Here is a 22067-nt window from a genome sequence, read left to right as displayed (position 1 = left end):
TAGGACCCTCTTGAATTGCAGAAGTGAGGGGATCTCATGTTACAATGTTAAATATTCAATACACCTAGAACAAAAGATTTGGCAGTTGAGAGTTAATCAGAAGGCAATTGTTTTGGGGAGAATATGGCTGGATACATGATGCGTTTGAAGGATGTAATCTTTAAATGCTGATGTGGATGATGGTTTTCTGATATATCAATGTAAAAAATATTGTGTGGGCAGAATATTACTATTCTTAACTCCATATCTAAGTACCTTGACATCCCAACCTGGATGAAGGAAAACTGTCTGAAGCTCAATACGTGCAAGACCAAAGTGCTCATCTTTGGCAACCATACCTCCCTCTGGAATGACACCTAGTGGACCTTTGTCAGGGACCTACCCACACAGACCAAAAGACCACGTCTGCAACCTCGGCATCAACCTGGTCAGCAAACTCACCATTAAAAGACAGATCAACACTTTCTCCTCAGCCTGCTTTTTCACCCTCTGTATGCTCTGAAGTATCTTCAAATGGCTCCCCACAAGCCCCAGAAAAGCAGTCATGCAAGCCCTTATCACCAACTGTCTAGACTACGGCAACTCACTGTAAACAGGAAACACCAGTGAACTAATAAGAAGGCTCCAGTCAAACTGCTGACACTCACCCTCAAAGCCCTTCATGACCAAGGACCATCATACATGAACAACTGCCTGAACTTCTACCAACCATCCAGAAACCTTCAATCTGCCTCCCTCACCTTGGCCCAGACACTGCGCATCTGCTGTAGCCACAGCAGGGGACGCTTCTTCTCCCACTTTACCGCCAAGTCCTGGAACACCCTAACCGTCCACCTCTGAACATCACCCTCACTGACAGACTTGAGGAAGAGACTCAATACCTGGCTCTTCGACTAAATCCAGCAACCCACCACATGAATACCCTCCAGGGTGATAAGCATACGCTCCACAAACACCAATTGATTGACATATGTAATCAAGGAACATATATGTGGAGTTAAGTACAGTACAAATGTGCTTACCCAGAGAAACTTACCTTCGCAATATTTTTTCCCTCAATTTTCTTGGCATGATATTTTATCCACACAATGTTATGGGTTCAATATTTTGCCCAAGCACCGTAGATGATGTTTCTGAATAATTGACAGAGTGAAAATTATGGGCTCTTTTCATCACCACCAGCAATACAAAAAAATCACATTTGCTACATTTATGTAGCATGCTCTAATATTTGTCTGGTTTTATTGACCTCAGAAGGATTCGAAACTATGACACACACAGAGCTCTACAGTTAAAACACTATTCCACTGAGCTCTCTTCCCAGTAGCCACTTATGCTTATCTTGTAATTATGTTTGATTATATCAGGAAGCAATAGCAAATAAAACAACAATGGTTTATTTGATAACTTTGTCGGGTGTAAAGTGTAAAATTATTAAAATCATACTTGCTCCTTGTAAATGATGAAGTGCTATTGGGTGTACTAAAGCCTTAGCAGTCTATGAGTCTCCCCAACGTTTTCAGCAGAGAATTTGTGGGGCTTAACTATGAAGCATCATTTTCTAATGGCTCTTCAATCGAATCTTCAAGAGCAGATAATCTTCACAGTTATGAAGTACTCTATGAATAATTTAAATCAAATATGAACAAGTAACATTGAGTTCAAAGAAAAATCAATTGGAATGTGCTGGGTTTTCTTTGATTGGCGACCAAAGTTTGCTGTTCTTCCCGGTTTATATGCAGAATTTTCTAAAGACCAGGTTTATTTTCCCCAGCACGCTTTCTATTTTGAGTCCAGCTTTCAATTCATTTCATATGATCAAATTATGTTTTACCACAGATGATATCAGACATCCAAATTCACTAAGTAACTTCTACAAAGTACTATTACCTCATTATTTCAATCGATCATATTCAAACATCCGATGCCATCTATGGACCTTGGCTCCTGGTATGACCTTCAGCTGTTAGTATCCTTCACAACCTCCGGTTTAATGTACCATTCATGCAATAAATAAAGCTACCCAAAGCCATCTAATTAAATCAAGATAAGGAACACTTTAAACACTTAAATAAATAAATATAAATCAATAGCAACACCTCTGCGGTGGCATAGCAGCTTTGTTACTCAACAGCACTTGTGTTTTCCAGACTGTCAAGTTTACACATTTTATTTTCTCTATTTTTTGTTTACTATAAGTGCATAAGGATTGCATATTTTACAATTATACATATATTTCTTGTTCACCTACATTTCAGAATCATTTAAACCTTTTAAAAATTGCATGTAAAATCAGAAATTGATAGTTGTTATGTTTCTCATGGCTGACCTCAACTTTTTATTGTGCATTATTACTTTACTCTTTTCCTGCCTAAGACCTAATGCAGACCACCTCCTTCCATTTATACGGATGATAAACTGATGTATATAAGCGATTTACATCATGGGTGCACATATGTAGGATTTAATTAAAATCGATGGACGATCTTAGTGCAAATTTTATGCAAAAAGCTCAATTTTCTGTTGGGGAACTTGTTACAAGATGTGCATGTATTCACTATGAAAATTATAATTCTATGTTGCAAAAAAGTTAAAGAAAAACAAAAGAGGCACTATCCTATAAAAACTTTGGTGTAATTAAATTACAGTGTATGCCAGTTATCTTTCAGACATAATCACATTTAGGATCTATTGTAAAAAGTATCAAAAAAACACTTTACGCTTTTAGCATACATTTGAGTTGTGCAACTTTTAAGACATATGAAGTGTTTTAAGAAAAATATAGCCTAACATAACATCATGTATTTTTACAGTATTTCAAACATTTGATTGGAAAATCTCAGTTTGATCTCTAAAATATGAAACAGCACACAGGAGTATCACATAATTGGACTGAGTTCTTAAATCAGATGAAAACACGCACACTTGTCAATGTTTAAGACAAATCCCTAGAACAAATCTGCAAGTTCAGCTAAAACATCTCTCTTTATTTTACAGGACATGGTTGTAGTCTGACATATGCAAAATGACAAATACTCTTCTGACCTCTGTCCAACTTGCACTCACTTACCTACACAACCATGGACCAGACATTGGATCTCTGCACTTGATGAGCTTCATAAAAATAAGGACGTGTATCTTAAGGGATGACCAACATTGCAAACCTTATTTCAAATAAATACATTTCATTTGCACTTTGGAACACATCCTTATGTTTATAAGTTGTCTTGTAATTTGATATACTGCAAGTCAGATTTTTGTTTAAATGAGAGACCTGACACTGCACATAAGCTGTGGAAGAGGGTGTTCATCTGCTTGAACTTTGTGAGTAGCCAAGGACTGATCATCTTTGGGGTTGGTTTCAAGTACCATTCAGTGACATTGAGACGTTCAATGTTGCATAGTCTGAGATTTGTTTGAGGTCATTCTAAACAGCGGACTCAATACTACCACTTGCTTTACCACATCCGCTTCCAACACAAGCTCTATCTATAGACTCCAAATGCGTGTCTTCTGTAGCTACACCTACACTATTTTTGCCATAGTTTTCATTCATTCGCATGGCGATCAGTCCAGTGAGCTCTGGTGACTTCTCATCGTTTGTAATTTCATTTCGGTCTTGTCTAAACATGTAGGAAGCAAGCTTTACAGAGCGTTGGAATAAATGGCTCCTAAATGCCCTTTGGATCTTTATGGCACAAACCTCCTCTTGTTTCCTTTTCAGTGTGGTAGTAATAGGCTCATAGGATACCTTAGAGGGATTGGCTGCCATGAATTTCTCTTCCATTGACTCTTTTAAGGCATCCATTTCTCCAGAGTCTCCCAGCACCTCCTTTGTTAGAGCAAACAGTATGTCTAAGCAATGGATTTTATCTCCAGCGACCATTGGGAGATCCATTGTGATCAATTTTATTTTATTTGGTTTAGGTAATCTTAAGGGGGGCTGCAAGGTATCCACAAAATTAGACATTTCACTATAAGCAACAAATTGAGTGGCATCAGGGTCAAACTTTTCCCAAGTTTCATAAAACATCTCAAAATCATCTTCACATAGAGGCTCTCCACTCTCCTCCGTAGCCGCATTGAAGTTCTCCAGAATAATTGCGATGTACATGTTGACCACAACCAAAAATGAGACAATAATATAACTGCAGAAAAAGCATATGCCCATGGCTGGATTGCCACAGTCACCTTTGATATGTGTGCCAGGGTTTTCTAAATCTGGATCGCAGTCAGGGGGGACACTGTTCATGATGGGATTCAAGAGACCGTCCCAACCAGCCGATGTGGTGATTTCAAACAAGCAAATGATGCTGTTGCCAAAGGTTTCAAAGTTGAACATGTCATCAATGCCAGACTCCTTTTTCACATATGCAAAGTTCGACATCCCAAAGATAGAGTAGATGAACATAACCAAGAAGAGCAAAAGTCCAATATTGAACAAGGCAGGTAGTGACATCATCAAGGCAAACAATAGTGTTCTGATCCCTTTTGCTGATTTGATGAGTCGAAGAACTCGCCCAATCCTCGCCAGCCTAATAACTCTGAAAAGGGTTGGTGACACAAAATACTTTTCTATAATATCTGACAGCACAATACCTGAAATAAAAAGAAAGTACTTGAGTTATTCGTAATTCAAAATGTTTGCATTTAAACATAATGCTAAGCATGCATGTTAACTAAAAGAAAAACCTATGTTTTCTGAAATTCACTACAATGTCAGATGTGAGTATAATCCTAGTTTAGAATGTTTAGTTATCCCCACTCGGTTAATTTCCAATGGAGCTCTGGAAAATGTATATAGACACAGAAACCCTGTTTTCTGCCTCCACCATCATTTAATGCATATTAGTTGTTAAGAAATCTTGAACACACATTCATTGCATGAACCAGGTGGTCTGCATTATGGTGTTAGTGAGCGAGGGATAAGCACATTTATGTAAAACCAATATAAAGATAGATGCTTACAGATTACATGTTGGCTTCCAAATTTCTCAATAACAAAAAACTTCTGGTTTTATTTCAGATCCTGCTGCACTGCAGGTAATTTTTCTTTTCATGTGCTCTTTCTACTTTACTAGCTCCTGTTAAGTTTAAGGATTTTTAGCACGACCTGAAGTGATACATATTTGGATGACGATTAACACAGTATGGTGTTGCAATTGTGTAAAACCACCTTTCTGAGAGAACCCGATGCTTTAAGATAATAGACACCTTATCTACTTCTACTAATGTTCTGTTTTGAGTACTTCAGGGATCCAACTTACCAACCCCCACTATTCAAACTTTATGCCAAGCTATTACATGAGACCTTCTCCAAAATAGGTAGGTGATCTGTGTGAGTATGAGTATGCTGATGACAGACAACAGTACCTCAAGACAGGTGGAAATGACAGCATTAACACACTGTCCTAATGGGCCATGGATGCCCCCGAATGACACTGAGTGTTAACCAACAAGCATTAGATTATCTCCCTCTCTTTCCTAACAGCTCAAGGGAACTATGTTCCAAAAAAAGAAAAATCAGAATACAGGAGAGGTGAAGCTAAAACAGTTTGTGGGAGACCCAGCAGAAAGGCCAGGTCCAACAGTATATATAGTCAGTTTTCTGAATAAAGCTTTTCTGAATTAATTCTGAAAGTTAGGAGTATTTGCAGGAGTTCCATATCATAAGTTCAGCCTGAGAGTTGCTCCTGCTTGTGTTTCTTGAGAATGTAGAATTACCTATGTGTTGGAGCTTGCATATTAGACATAAAAATTCAACATTCTCTGCATATCGCTATCATAGCTGTCATCCAATTCTTATATTTTGGCCGAGCAATATGGATTCTATTTTACAAATCTCGTATGTTGCTCTAGATGTGGTAGCTTTTATGGAGCTATCCATGTGTAGGACTTGTGATATGATTAGTACAAGAAACCTTTCAACTATCTTAAAAAGCTTAATGGTGAGGTGCTGGATACCCCGACCATGGAAGATCTGAACCTGCTGACAAAATATGGAAGTCAAATCAAATCAAAATCAAAAGAAACTTTATTTCGATTGAATTTACAATCATAAAAGTACATTGTAGAAAAATATTTACCACAATTTATAAAAAAGTTTTCGTATGAGTAATAATTACAGATAGATACAAAAAAGATTAAATTAATCATTAAAAGAATCATCTATACATAGACACATCTATACAAAGATACCCTGTACGGCAATGGAATAAAAGTTATTCACATAAGAAAGAAGAAAAATTTACGATGCAGAAACCATTAGTTGAGATCGAATTTTCAGACATGCCTTTAAGAAGCAAGCTATAGAATTGGCAACAAATGGGGTATCTAAAAACTGAAGTGCCAAAAGAGCAGGTCTGCATCTTCTCAGTCCTGTTTGTCGGAGAAGTGGGACCAACCAGCGTTTACGCGGGGTCTCATAGAAGCTACAGAATAAAGTTAGGTGCAAAGTAGACTGAGAAGAACAGCCGTCACAGGGACATCTAACTAGTTCACGAGTCCAATCTGAGGGCTCGGGAACGAGACAAGACGGTAAAAGGAATCAAACCGAAATCTGGTTAAAACGTATCTATTATAATTAGACAAGTAAAAAGACAAATAGGGTTGTATGCCATAGAAGGATTGTATCGTCATTAAGTGAGTGTTTGATTGCTTGCCAATTTCAGAACACATGCGTAGGTCTCTTACATGGGCGACACACAAATTCTTCAAGGTCTTTCTGGGTATGGCCATTAGTGAAAGAGGGTTCGTGAAGAACGCTGGACAACTCAAGTCGTTCAGAAATTTAAAAACATATAATAACCAGGGAATCTTCTTCCAGTGGGTCAATGTAAGGCAATCGGTTATTAACGACCGAGTAAGGAGACATTGCTCCTTAGTCCATATACAGTGCCAGAGGAGGATCGGTTGGTATCTAATGGTGTCAGATAGGTAATCCCAACCGAGCTCAATATGGCTACCGTAGTTAGGAGCATTTCGGGGGAGGGCTAATACATATTTCAGGAAATCGTTTTCGATTACTTGAAGCTCAGTAGCAGGAGCATAGCCCCATACACCCGCTCCATAAGTAGCCACACTCAAGCATTTGGCTTGGTAGATTTTCAGTATCACAGCAGGAGCGGGCTTTCCCAACTTCCTTGAAAAAGAGGTCAGCACCGTTGTTGTACGCTGAAACTGCAATTTCTTGCTGGAGGTGGCAGGTTTCCAGGACATATGGTCGTCGATGAGGATCCCTGAATAAGGATATGTTCTAGCTTTTTCTAGCCTAGTATTGTCAATATAAAGAGATTTGCATTTCTGGGCTTTCCTGCCAATATGCATAACAAAAGTCTTGGATTTATTTACTTTTAAGCCAAGAGAAAGCATATATTGACAATACTTGTCCAGTTGGAGTTGGAGCTGATTTGGTGTTCTCGCTAGAATGACGGAATCATCAGCATATAGTAATGCAGGGATTGGCCGGGTGTTTATGCAGGGGAGATCCTTATTGTCTACCAGCATCGCTTGTTACAATCCGTTTGTGTAAATATTAAATAAAAATGGAGCAAGGACGCACCCCTGTCTGACACCTTTTGCGATGCTGAATGATTCCGATAGCTCTCCATTGATGCCATACCTCACACATGCTTTGGCATCCGAGTAAAGCTCTCGAAGAAATTTCAGGAGTGGAGGATCTACGCCCAGGTTACTCAGGATCTTCCACAGCTTAGAGTGGATTACGCAGTCAAATGCGGAGCTTAAGTCCACATACACCAGATAAAGGTTACCGCCTTTGGCCCAAGCATATTTACCCATGAGTAGTGTCAAATTAAGGGCCTGTTCTACAGTGCCCAATCCCTCTTGGAAACCAAACTGGAGGTCGGTTATGATCTTGTTCTCTTTGGCCCAGTCCTGGAGACGTTCCAAGATTAGTCTCCCAGCGACCTTACCCAGCGAGTCCAAGAGGGAAATGGGTCTGTAGCAGGCTGGGTTGTCGCGTTCTCCCTTTTTAAAAATGGGTAGAAGCACAGATGTAGACCAAGAGTCAATCAGGCCGACCTGTGAAGCTGCAGACATGACTTGCATGACAATTGGGGACCATAGGTCTAGGTTACTCACAAAGATGTCAAGTGGGACTCCGTCAGGGCCGGGAGCTTTCCCGGTCTTTGAGGAAGTCAGCGCAGCAGTCACCTCCACAAGGTCGAAGTGGAGGTCAATAGGATAGGTGTTATCCCTAGTAAGGACTGCCTCCCCAATTCTGGAGGCCTCAGTTGTTGAAGGGGAGTCCCCAAAGATCTGTGAGTAGTGGGCTACCCATTTTTCAGCAGGTACTGCCACGTCTAAGTGACGAACAGCTGTGGTGTCCGCTAAAAAAGGAGACTTAACTGTTCGCCAAAACAGTGTGCTGTCCTTACTCAGTGTGCTCTCATGCAGTATGGCCCAGAGGCTGTTTTTTATTTCCCGTTTGCGGGTTTTTTGGGCCAACTTATAATTCCTTCTTAATGAGGCTATTAAGGCCATGTCCCTATCTTGGCTATGTAAAGCTCGCTTTAGCGCGCTAAGGGCTTTGCGGCAATGGGAATCAAACCACCCCCGAGAATCCTTATCGTGGGTCTTGTGTTTGCGAGTGAGCTCCTGCCGGATAGCTTCTAAGATGTTAACGAAACTAGAAAGGATCAACTGGGGAGATGAGGTCTCCTCTAAACAATTGTATATTAGGGGAAGGGTTTTTTGAATAATCCTGCTGGTGACCTCGTTGGGGTTGATCTTTGACCATTTTACAGTATAGCCGTTAGTTTTGCCCATCTCCAGAGATTTCTGTGTTAAAAGACTGGTCTTAGTGTGGGCTGAGGAGACTGAGCTAAATATAATGGTGATACTGTTGGAGTAATGATCACTGGAGGGATCAGTACCGGTTATAACATTTTTTAGTCGATTGTTTAGAGTTTGCGAACACAGGATATAATCAATGGTAGAGGAGAGACCTCTGCCATGAAAGGTCGGCTTGAAATCGACAATGGGACACACTGATTCGTTTGCAAATTCTAGTTCTAGTGTAAAAAGACAGTTGTTTAAAGTAGTCCCAATACTGGAGTGAGCAAAGTGGGCGATGGGGACATCATGCTCGTCTTGGAGCCCGCAGATACCTTTTTTGTAGTTGCTACATAGATAAACATTACAATCCCCACCCCACACAACATGACATTGTAACTTCGAGTTCTTAGCAAATATGATGTGATTTCTAGCAGAGACTTTACACAGTCAGCAGGTGTAGAGTTATTGTACATGTTGATAAAATAATAAATGGAGCTTTTGTCGGGAGCTAGCTTAAGGATTTGGAGAGTAGGGGACTCTGAGGGTACCTCAATAGTCGTAAATGAAATTTGATTAGAGATGTAGATAGCTAGGCCACCCTTGGGTCTTCCGTGTATAGACGGGCTGGCGGGAATATGGAAAGTTTTGTAGCCCTGAATGTGAATAGGGTCAGTAGCCCAGGTTTCCTGGAGGCAAACTATTTTATGCCTATTAACCAAATCGATCCAAGACTGAAGATGTATCTTGGATCTAAGGCCCGCTACATTCCAAAAGATGACTGGAAGATCCCAGGTTGGTGGTAAAGTGGAATTTGTAGTCTGTGGATAAGCAGGGGATTGTGGATCACGGGTCTGGGTGGTTGGGACAAGGGTGGAAGAAGTGAGTTTTGTGTCACAGGTGGTTGAGGTAGTGTGTTGTCGACTCATGTGAGTCTCCTCAGAGAGGATTGGATGAACATGGCTGGGGTCTTGATCCCGAGGGATTGTCGGTTGAGAGGGAAGAGTTAACAGGGGGGTACAAGGCTCAATGTGAGAGCCGGACGGAAAAGGGGAAGTGGAACCTGCCAGCAGAGTTTTTCTGGGGATATGTTTAAAATGAATCTGGGTGTTAATGATAGCTTTGGCATTGGTGAAGGGGACTGATGGTCAGTCGACCATATCCAAACATTTGTATCTGTTGGATAACGGTGGGCCTCTCCAGTTGGTAAAGCGACCAGAGGCTGGATTGCTAAATCCGTAACCTGCCCAATGGCCACGATCTCCATTTCCACCCCAGTTCCCCACTCTCGTCCAGCTCCAAGGGGGACCGGCATTATGTCGTTGAGCCGGGGGGTAGAAGTATGAAAGGTTGTGGGTGGCTATCCCTTCAGTGGAAGTGTGATCTCCCCAGGAGCAGATATGCTCAACTGTGTTAGGGTCGGCAAAGTTCACTATGACACAGTCACCCTCGATGTTTTTAGGCTCAGTACCTAGCCAGGGTACTCTGCGCACAGTGGTGACTCTGTTGTCCAGAAAAGTTGGTAGGGGTCTGTTATTGGACAACCAGAATATAACTTTGTTTTTTAATGACCAGACCGGTTCGTCCTGATTCGGGGGGAGTTCTGGGACACCTGTCATAATTACTACATAGGGGGATGCCTCGGGCGGAAGATGGATAAAGAAGTCTAAAACCTGAAATGCTACTTCGAACTGCATTGCACGCTTTGAGCTACTGAAATTTAGCCTTCAAGGAGTAGTACCTATAGTCAGCAATCAGCAACCTATAACCTGTCCTCCCTAATTGGCATAAGAAACCTGCTGCACAAGATAATTCCACTTGCTTTCTCCCTAAATGATAGCTAAGTAATACAACCGGAGCCAAGATGTTGATAAAACAAACATTAGGATGAAATAACCTATTATTCTTCACTAGAGACAGGTTGGTCTTACAGGAACCTTGTAGCCCCCAACAAGGACTGTTGACTGCTAGCAAGGTTGGACTCTTGATTCCTAAAGAGTGAAATATAGGGCACTCCTACCGGCACATGTATTTGACAATGGAGATATGCAGGAAACATCCCAGGAATCATTCTGATCAAGAGCAAAGTATTTTAGGATTGGGCGGAACAAAACATACTATGCAAAAGTCCTCACACTATATAGAGGTGTTGTACCTTAGTTTATGATGTATTTGGGTGTTATTGCAGTGAAGTATTTGAGGAATAAAAGATGCCCATCTGTACCTAAAAACACCAATGTTTTTTAGAAAGCAACAGAAAAAAATCATCTCTTCAATTGTATTATAGTGAACAACTCACTGAATGCCAATTGCTCAGAAGGGTTTGATACAGGATCATAGGCCCAAATTCTCAGCAATAATTGTATGTGTTTGGAAAAAAGACAACATGATTAGGGTTCATGTGAAGTTCTTGGAGAGTCTTCACATGCACTCAGATACAAGTAAGAGAATACAACAATATTGTCTCTGTTGTTTCCCAACATTTCGCTTTATTGAGGATACTGTGCAAAGAGGATAAAAGCATGAAAACCAATAAAAATGATTACCAGTAACAAAACAAAAAGTGTTTGTTGCTTTACATCATTACTTCACATCATGACATATGAATATGCAATGACAAAAACACACTACATTCATTGAACAATTAATAATGATAATGAGGTATGTGTACACATGAGTAAACATTAGCTTGAAGCCTTCAGCTGCATGGATGGCACGAGGAACATGATTGCTGTTATTGTATCAATCAAGGACGATATCCTGATATTGAACACAATGATTACAGTTTTATGACTGGGAGGTTTGGTGTGATCAATTACTAAGACAAGATCCTTATAATTAATAAGACCATCACTATAATATGTGTAGCATCCTGATCTTACAATATGCTATTGACTTATCAAGCAATAACAGCATTACCAGAAGCCAATCTTCACACCATGTTTTAAGATCATTGTGATGCCTGACTACATGATCAACAGCAAATGACAAATAAACATGAACAAAGACAACTGTATACATTTTCTTCTTAAATGTATAACTTTCTCTGTGTTCTTCTAACACAAGTATAATATTTCTGAAACAAGATAACTGTAAACAATAAGTATAGCCTCCATCTAAAAGAGCAATCTAGGTATAGAAATAAAAAATAAATATGTGTCCAGCATGCAAATACACATTGCATAGAAGGCGAGAAACAAGAAATGGCAAAAATCACTGACAAAGCAGTGATAATGTAAACGCGAAATAATTTAAAACGTAATTGTTTAAGACTCATAACCTATTTTTCTATGTAAGACTAATGGTGAGACTTACTGTTAGCAACTTCTTTGTCGAACATTGTTATCCTTGAATTGAGTTTCTACAGGATAGTGTATGTGCAATAAAATCCATTAGTACTCACTTATGCAGAAAATTTGTATCGTCTTGCAATTAATAAAAAAATACAATTTCTAGAATAAATTTGCTACTATGAGCTCAGACTCTGCAGGTTCACATTTTAATCAAATAAAGTAGAGGATTTGTTGAGAACAGAACTTAAACTTTATTTTTGGAGGAGTTATTACTCGTAGATGTACGAGGCCCGATCCCATAGTGTTGTGCAATTTGTGAGTATAAAGGTCAGGAATAGAGACATGTCTGTAATGATTTGAAGTCATGTGGTCGACAGGCATGTAGGTTAAAAGCTTCTACTCTTGAATCCAATGCACCTGGGGAGCAATCAGAGGATGCCCCGGTTTTAAAATTTCCCGTCATTGGGATCTATCTCTCAACATGGAATATACGTCATCCAGATCCTAGCTAGCATGTGGTAAACATTTGACAAATGCAGAGGTGTAAGAAAGAGAGCATAATTATAAGCAGATTAAACATTTGTGGCTTTACAGTTTCAGTTTTTCTAATTTCTTTTACATTGAACTTGTGCCTAAGAGCAGTTAGACACTGGCCCAATTTTCATGTAACTCTTTTGTGGTACCAAAACTATGGGGTATATTCACAAGAACGTGTGATAACGACCGGAAGAGTAGCATAACGCAACTTTCAACATCGCAGCCTATCGCGGGAAAATAACCCTGTGTCAACGTGGAATTCACAACAAGGGGGTAGCATGCGATAGACACCAGATAATGCGTGAAAATCAACGCCACGCCGCAAAAACGCGAAACGCAAATGCAAAAGAACATACGATGAGGCAAAATCGCAGGACAAAAATCAGAGAAAACCAGCCACAGGCCTGCAAAATCACAAGCGTCTTGCGAGAAAATGCACTATAAAAGAAAGAAAAAAAAGAAAAAAATACCGATTCTAACTGCTTAGCACCATGGATGCACCTGGACCGAGTGCAGTGGAAAAACCGAACCCCACAAGCCCCACGGAGGACCAGCATGGAACCCCGTGTTCGGGGAAGGGCAAGGAGAAGAGGAAGACAGGGTTCAGTGTGCAGGAAGACCGAATCATGGTCACGGAGGTCATAGGCCACCATCAACAACTGTTCAGCACCTCCACTGCGGAACTGGCAACCCAAATGGAAATATGGCAGTGCATCGTCACTAATGTCAATGCAGTTGGGGTGTCGAGGGTTCACTGGAGGAGGTCAAGAGTCGCTGGCATGAAGTGCACAGCCAAACCAAGGAGAAGCTCTCTGCCAATAGCAAGGCAGCAAAGGCGACTGGAGGTGGGAGTCCTGCGACACAGGAGGAGATTGATGAGCTGGAGAAAATGGTGGCCACAGTCAGCAGTGTGGAGACAGTGGCAGGAATTGGGGGCCGGACCCAACAGCAACAAGGTGAGTAACGACCAGGGACGGAGGGGATGGGTGGAGATGACCACAATGGCACACATGCACAATTATGTGTAGCACACTGCACACCCACAATGATCATGGATCATTGATAGCCTTTGCACACTGCAGCACACATAGAAATGCTAAGCAGACCCCTGTCCACAATGTGCCAAAGGGGCCCCCTCCAAATCACCAATATCACAACCGACCAATGCACATGTGCTGAATCCAGCAAAGCAGTGGCTCTGTGACCGACACTGACTGTGCAAGGAGCACTGCATTCCCGATAGCATGGCAGCAGCCCACAAACATGAGATGGCCTACGAAACGACATGGAGGTAGCCCAGTGAGGATCACAGGCGTAAAGGAGCAGGTCACACTCTGACATGTCCACGTGCACACACAACCCATGCCGTACAATACACGCAGCAGACGAACATTGTACAAAGCCACAAAATCTGTCTAAGAGCACATGTGACCGAAGACAAAAACAAATCAGGCCCCAAAAAGCACACAATTCAAAGGCACTCTGCTCAAAGGGAGAAGGCTACACGAATTCAGAGCTGCAGGGGCAACTCCCCCACAATGCAGCACACACATAGCAAACACAGAACATCAGCAATGACGGCAATGTGGTACAAAGTGCAACACCAACAGCATAGGCCACAGCTTACAACAGGTCCCGCACATGCGTATTAACAGTCCACTCACATCTGGCATTGCCTAACACTGTGTGATGATAATGCGTAGGTAATACCACAGGTCCATCATGGAGTCGAAAAACACATTGACTGACATCAAATAGCCAGCTCCACCAAAAATGTGACAATATATACATTGGCATTCAGTCTGAATGCAAACATCTGCAAAACTCCAACATACATGAGTTACTCTGTTAACCTGCATCTAATCTTTCACATTGCAGAGGGACAAACACCACCTCCTGCAGAGCACACCACATCTCACATCATTGATGACGAAGAGGACAACCTGCACAGATGTCAAGACAGCCTCGAAAGGATAATGTACAGCCTCTGCACCCCATCCCCAGGAGCAGGGCAGACCAGCTGCCCGAGGTGAGCCCACCACCTGCACAGACCACACAGCAGGAAACACACACCACAACTGTCTCCCAGCACCCTGACAAATACATGGAGTTCTAACAACGTGTGTGGAGTTGCCAGGTGGAGTTGGATGAACAGCTGTGGTTGGGTTTTGAACTTGTGGCAGCCAAACTCAATGCCATACGTGGGTGTCTGAGTCCCATCAGGGACCATGTACAGTCCCTTTCAGACACCCCCTTTATGCACCATGCTCTGCCTCAGACCTTGGCTGACCTCGCTGTGGCCATGAATCTACTATAAGAACTGTCTGGTCAGAGAGGCACCAACGATTACAGAACAGAGTTGGCACAGATGCGGAGGCCAATGGAAACCATTGAGCAGATGCAGGCTGAAAGTATGTCTCCTACAGCTGGACACCAGTGAGTAGTATCTGGGAACTTCAATGCCCTGCAGTACTTCATCTTGCCATTGCTGTCACTGAGCCGCTCCCAGAGGACTGCAGCGGGAACATTGATACACACAGCTCCGACCCCTGATGTGTCAGTGGCACACAGTGATGCTGCCCCATCACCCTTGCAGTCTGTTGTGTCAGTGGCACACAGTGATGCAGCCATCACCCCGCCACACACACCAGACACACCAGACACAGAACCCGTATCAGGGGAATAAGAAGGGGATGGGATTTACTGTGTGAGGAAGGAGGCAGTAGCATCAATCACCACCATATGCCCTGTCCCTGCCTGGTGATAACCAATGCATCATGCCCTGGGAAACACCTCCTACTGACCCCCGGAACACTCAGCGACATTCACCTGGACCCCGACACAGACTCACATTTCATCCCTGCCGGCCAATAACACAGCAATCCTGTTGAGGTCTGCACCCTCCCACTTCCTAATCACTTCTCAATCCCCAAAGGACTGTGGTTTGCCCACCACTGGGCTTCCATGTGATGTGGGGTTAGATGGCCATGTACAGCTCCAGCTCTGTCAATCACCTGAATGTGAATAAAACATTCTGAATCACACATATGTGTCATTACTATGTTCACTCACGTATGGAAGTATGGCTGAATGTAGGGACAAAGATTGCACATTTATTTATTTATTTATACTGAGTTTATAGAGCGCCTGATTACACTGGCCAGTCTGTCCCCGCGCTATTCAGTGGCCTAAATGATCCCTAGTACAGCTCACAAAAAAAACTAATTAATACTTGGGGAACAAGTGTGTTTTGAGTTCTTTACGGAAAACTTTTTCGGACGGCTCCATCCGGAGTCTGAGAGGGAGAGTGTTCCAACTCCGGGCCGCCAGGAGGCGGAAGGATCTGAGCCCATCCTGGCCCTGCTGGTCTTCGGGATGCACATTAGCCCAGTGCCCTCCGAACAGAGGAGTCTAGTGGGTTTATACAATGTGAGCAGATTCCGCAGGAAGCTAGGGCCCTTACCATGAGCGATCCGATGACCTATACACAGGATCTTAAACTGGACACGCTCTTTAATTGGTAACCAATGAAGCGTCCTCAAGGCCTTTTTGGAAGAAGATCTTTTTGGCAGCGTCAGTACTAGGCGTGCAGCAGCATTTTGGATACCTTGCAATCGTTGGAGGCATCTCACGTTAGCTCCCAAATATAAGGCATTCCCGTAGTCCAGCCTGGAAGTAACCAGGGCATGGACCAGGGCCTTCCTTGCTGACACTGGGAGCAGATCGAGCGTCTTTCTCAAAGAACGGAGAATGCCAAAGCAAGTACCGGCTGCACGTCTAGTATGATACTCGAAAGATAGTTTTGAGTCCATCCAGATACCCAAGTTCTTGACTTGATCTTTAGGTTGGGGTAAAGGGCCCAAAGTCTGGGGCCACCATGCAAATGTCCAAACAGACGGAGACTTGCCTACGATAAGCACCTCCGTCTTGTCTCCGTTTAATCTGAGACAGTTGTTTGACATCCAATTGGCCAGGTCCTGGAGGCAGGATGTAAACTGACTAGCTGCCTGCTCAGCTGGCTGCGAAAGAGCTACAACCAGCTGAGTATCGTTGGCGTAGGTCACCACAGCAACCCCATGATTCTCCGCGATTTATGCCACTGGGGCAACATAGAGGTTGAATAAAGTGGGACTGAGGCTGGAGCCTTGGGGAACTCCCTGGTTCAGGGCGATAGCTCTGGATCTATGGGGCCCCTGCTCCACACAGAAACTGCGACCAAGGAGAAAGGACTTCAGCCATTGCCACGCCATGCCAATGACTCCTCCCTCTTTCAGACACTGAAGCAAAGTGTGTGAGCCACAGTGTCAAAAGCGGCACTGAGATCTAAAAGAATCAGTGCCGCAGTTTGACCCTCATCCACATGCTTCAGTAGCATCTCCGTGGAGTAGAGTAGAGCAGACTCCGTGGAATGGAGGGCACGGAAGCCCGCGTGAGTGGGATGATAGAGTTGTTGGGATTCAATGTAAGCCGTGAGTTGTTGGTTGGCCAATTTTTCTTCTATTTTGGCGATACAGGTAAGAAGTGAGATAGGCCGTAAGTTACTCATTTGGGTGATGCTAATCTGTGGGTTCTTCTTAAGTGGAAGTGCCACTTGCTGTTTCCACGCCGTTGGGACCCTACCAGAGTCAAACGACAGTGTCAGGAGACGCCTGACGTACGGCGCTAATGTCTCCATATTGCCTCTCAAAATTTTGGCTGGGGCCGGATCACTGGGAGAGCCTGATTTTACACTTCCAGCCACCTTTTTTAGCTCATCAATGTCAGGGGCCAAAAAAGCACGCAGCTTATCTGTGGCTGAAAGTCCCTCATCCAGCAACATTTGATCACTGGAACATGCTCTGGCCGTGTTGGGAAAGGCAGCATAGATATCCTGTACCTTATGAAAGTAGTCAGCTATCTGATTGCATGATTGCACTGAGGTCGCTGCTCTTTCTTCCAGACAGGTCAAAGAGGATAATTCCTTATATACTATGAAGAGTTCTTTGGCGGAACAATCAGCCTGAGTAATCCTTTCAGTGTAGCAATCTGCTCGAGTTTTCCTTATCAGAGCATGATACTTTCTAAGATTCAACTTATATTCCCTCTCATGGTCTGGTGAATATTCCTGTCTCAAGGTTCTTTCTTACTGTTTACAGACAGTCTTAGCCCTTTTTAGATCCTCATTAAACCACAATGCGGATTTGGTTCACCGCATGGGTCCCCTATTCGACCATGGGTATGTTGCGTCCAGAGCCGCGTGGATGTGTCGATCGAGTGTTTCACACGCCCCATCAATTGTTAGGCCCAGACCTTCCGGTGGTCCCCCCTGCTCCAAACGAGCCTTAAAATCTGCAGGGGAAAACCTAGCCCCAACGCCTCTGTAACTTAAGAGTACCATCCCCTTTCCCTTGGATTATTCCTGAAGGTACAACATGGTAACTGACATCTATGAGGACGTGTATCCCTGAGACACATGGCAAATTGGATAACTGTGAAGGTGATTACTAGCTGTGGACCCATTGCACATCAACAAAAATCTCACAAACCCCCAACGTAGGCACACATCCATATGTTGAATAGGGCTGTGTGTAGGAGTTACCAAATCGGTAGCAGGCCAGAAGTGGTGTCCTACATCACGTGACAACAGAACTTCACAACGCATACCTAATTACACACATCTGTGTGGACACATTCTGTTATTATATATGACATTGCTCCACATGGTCAGATGTTAGAAACGATACTCACATTGTCACGTAAGTGCACATGTTGGCCAGCACCTATCCCAAAACAATGTCTGGCTCACAGAAGTTGAGCTTGCAAAAGACACCCACCCCCATTGCACATGAGTCAGCCAGTTCCTCCCTGTGTAGGGAGGATGCTCATTGTGGCACATGAGTGGACAATCAAATCAACACACCTCACACCTAGACACCAGTGGGGTGGCATAGACTTTATTGGGATTTGCGTGTCAGTGTGGACAAGGCAACGGCCACAACAGTCAGGGACATGCTTCAGACACTTGCACGCAGCATGGGTACATATCGAGGTTCAGGGAATGGCGGTGCAAAAATGTACGACAATCACGGATGGCAACACTCCCAGCCCACCTTGCCTTGGTGGATGAGCCATGTGTTGTTTAGCGTCTGCCCAGTGTACCGTGTGAGGGGGCGTGACTCACTGCCCCTGGGATCTGCATAGTGCTCTGCCACTGGAGTGCTCCAATTGTCTGCTTTGCTGACAGTGTTCAGGTGAAAGGGTCCGACAGGTTCACATGTTGTGCTACATTGCCATGTGTGTGCTCTCCCCCAGCAGTGTGTCCGAATTGGCAACGTTGCCAAACGACGCTGTGTTGCTCCGACCATGGATCTGCATCACCTTGCACAGGTGTGTGTGTATACACACGTTGTTCCACGCACATGCATCCAGAGTCTGGACGATGGCAAACATGTCCTCTGTTGTCATGGGATATGAGATCAATCCCCAAGATGCAACAAGTTGTTGGGACATGTGCTGTGGGTGACAATGTGGCTGCAGGGACGTAGTTTCTTGTCCATGAATGCCTTTCCTGCTTCATGTGCAGTGTGTTCCAATAGTACGTCATTGTCGTGTTCAAGGAACACCAGGGTAAGCCAATCCATTAACTGGTCCGGGCAGGTGTGCTCAGCCCACACCTTTTCACCAATCTGCAATATAGCCCAATAGGGGAGCGCCTCTATGTGGTCACTGCACATGAGGAATTGTGCAATCTCCCATGCACTACTGCCAATACATACGCAGTACGTCAAGGCATCTCATTCACTGCTCTCTCGGTTACACTCCTGTTTATGTTCCAACAGGGGGTGACACTCAAGTCATAGTCCAATTCATCTACAGTTGTGCTGGATAGGCAGACTTCCATGGGACACTCGAATGTGCATATTCAGCAGTGGAACCAGGGCTGGACGCAGGTGATGTAGGCAATGCAGAAGCTGAGCCGGTAACTGATCTGCAGCACTGCCAGTGGCACTGTGCGTAGTAAATGCAGCATACATGCTCAGTAGTGTTCCATGTGACGGGGGTTGTGCATGTGCCTGGTATGGCCTGTCACTGCCTTGGTGCGTCTCGTGGAACCGGCACTCTTGTGAACTGCGGCAGTTGTGTGGAGGATATGCCACAGCTCTGAGTAATGATTCAAATGTGTGTGCATTGTTAGGCTGAATGGGTTGCTGTTTCCATGAGTGTTAAGGGCTTCCCATGCCGGGGTACTTCTTGCAGGGGCTTCTGTGTGTGGGGTGTGGCTGAGTCGGGTAGTTTATTTGCGCTATGAGTGGTGAGGGAGTCGTCCACATCTGCCATGGCATCTCTCTCAGGGTGTTCCAGGTGCTTTCTGGACCAAGGTCAGAGGTGCAGGTGTCCTCCCGCCTTCTGCATTGGTACAATGGAGCTTTAATCCCTGATGTTTGTCTGACTTCTAAATGCATTTTTGGAATATGATGTGGCTTTGGCGCTGAGATTGGGACACAGCCTTGGGCTCATGGTGTATGGATGGCTATGCACACATACATGCTGGCATGTGGAGCCACGTGCCCTGCAAGGCCTTGCGCTGCTTGTGCAATTTCCCTCCGTCTCTCTCCCTCGCTCTCTCCCTCTCTTTCCTTTGTTGGACGCATGGCACACCTTCTTCTCTTGGCTTTAGTGATCCAAGCTGTGTCCTAGGGATTGTCCAGTGAGGACCCTCTAGGTCTCATCCGAATAGTTGTTTTGGCATTTGTTTGTATGGTGTTTTGTGTGGTTGATTGCATTGCTGTATGACTGAATCTCCATTTTCTGGCCATGTATGTTGATTGTCCTGATTGTGCGACATCAGGCAGAGTATTTGTTTTGGTATTCATGGTGTTGGTGTGCAGTTTCTTGGTCCGGGTTGGGGGTGAGCCCGGGGGGGGGGTGTTGGGTGCCTGGGTGTGGTATCGGTGAGTGTTGTGGCCCTCTTGGATGTCCGTGCTGCATGTTCAGTTGCTCCATGGCATTTGTTGACCTTCAGGTGTGGCTGTTGGCTGGGCTCCCTTTTGTGGTGCAGGCTATGGTCCGACTTTAGACCAGATCAGAGCAGGTGTTAATTTCCTGCTGCTAACGTGCCTTATCGTGTGTTTTGTGTTCTTATTGCCGATCTGGCTGGTCGTTGTCAATATTGAGGTGTGGTGTTGTCACAGCTTTTTGCCCGGGAACGCCTACTCTGCATATCATTAGTGATAGATGCGGGGGTCCTCTGTGGCGATGTTTTTCGTGGCTGGTATCGCGGTAAAACTGGTGCTGTGGGCTGTTAACACCAACTTGTGAATGGTGGGGTAAACTTAACAAGACTTTGGCTGCGATAAAGTTCCGCTAATTCGGCGATAGCTCCTTGTGAATATACCCCTCTGTTTTTATTTCGCTTTTTTCTTTAATGCAGACTGGTTAACAAAGAGCTTTGGGAGTGTTTTAGATCTTGTTGTATAAATACTCTACTTATAGACGAGGGAGAATTATTTCCCAAACAGGACCCTCTTGGATTACAAAGTGAGGGGATCTCATTTTACAATGTATAATATTCACTACACCTAGAACAAAAGGTTTTGCAGATGAGAGGTAAGCAGAAGGCAGTTGTCATGGAGTGAATGTAGGTCAATGCATGATGCACTGAATAACTGACAAAGTGAAAATGATGGCCTCTCTTCATCTCCGCAGGTAATAAAAAAAAGACAATTACTACATTTATGTAGCATGCTCTAATATTTGTCTGGTCTCTAGGGGCTGATAACAGGTGATAAGAGTTATCCAATTCAATGGTACACATGTTATCGAGCTCAGAAGGATGCGTGGACATCCCAGGATCGAACACTATAAACTTCCGGTTACACACAGAGCTCTATAGTAGATACACTAGTCCACTAAGCTATCTTCCCAGTAGCCAATTATGCTTATCTTGTAATTATGTTTGATTACATCTAGAAGCAATAGCAAATAAAACAACAATGGCTTCTTTGATAACTTTGTCGGGGTGTAAAGTGTAGATTACACCAAATTATTACAATCATACTGGCTCCTTGTAAATGATGGAGCGCCATTGATTGTACTATAGCTTCAGTGGTCTGTAAGTCTCCCCAAGTTTTGAGAAAGGTATTTGTGGAGCTAAACTATGAGGCATTCACCATCTTCAAATGGGGTCTTCAATCTATTCTTTAAGAGAAGAAATCCAGACAGTTATGGCGTACTCTATGATTAATATAAATTAAATATGAACGAGTAGCATTGAGTGCAAATAAAGATCAATAGCAATGTCCTGGCTTTGCTTTGATTGGTGACCAGAGTTTGCTGTTCCTGGTTTGTATGAAGATGTTTCTAAAGACCTGTGGCCATATTATCAAGACCAGCGATAACATCATCACCGCTTTAGTGGCAGGAAACTGCAGCTAAAGCGATGATAAGGGGCTTGATAATTTG

Source organism: Lissotriton vulgaris, chromosome 5 (assembly GCF_964263255.1).
Source record: "Lissotriton vulgaris chromosome 5, aLisVul1.2, whole genome shotgun sequence".
Lineage (NCBI taxonomy): Eukaryota > Metazoa > Chordata > Amphibia > Caudata > Salamandridae > Lissotriton > Lissotriton vulgaris.
The sequence above is the reverse complement of the archived record's forward strand: the minus strand, read 5'-3'. Positions refer to the sequence as shown.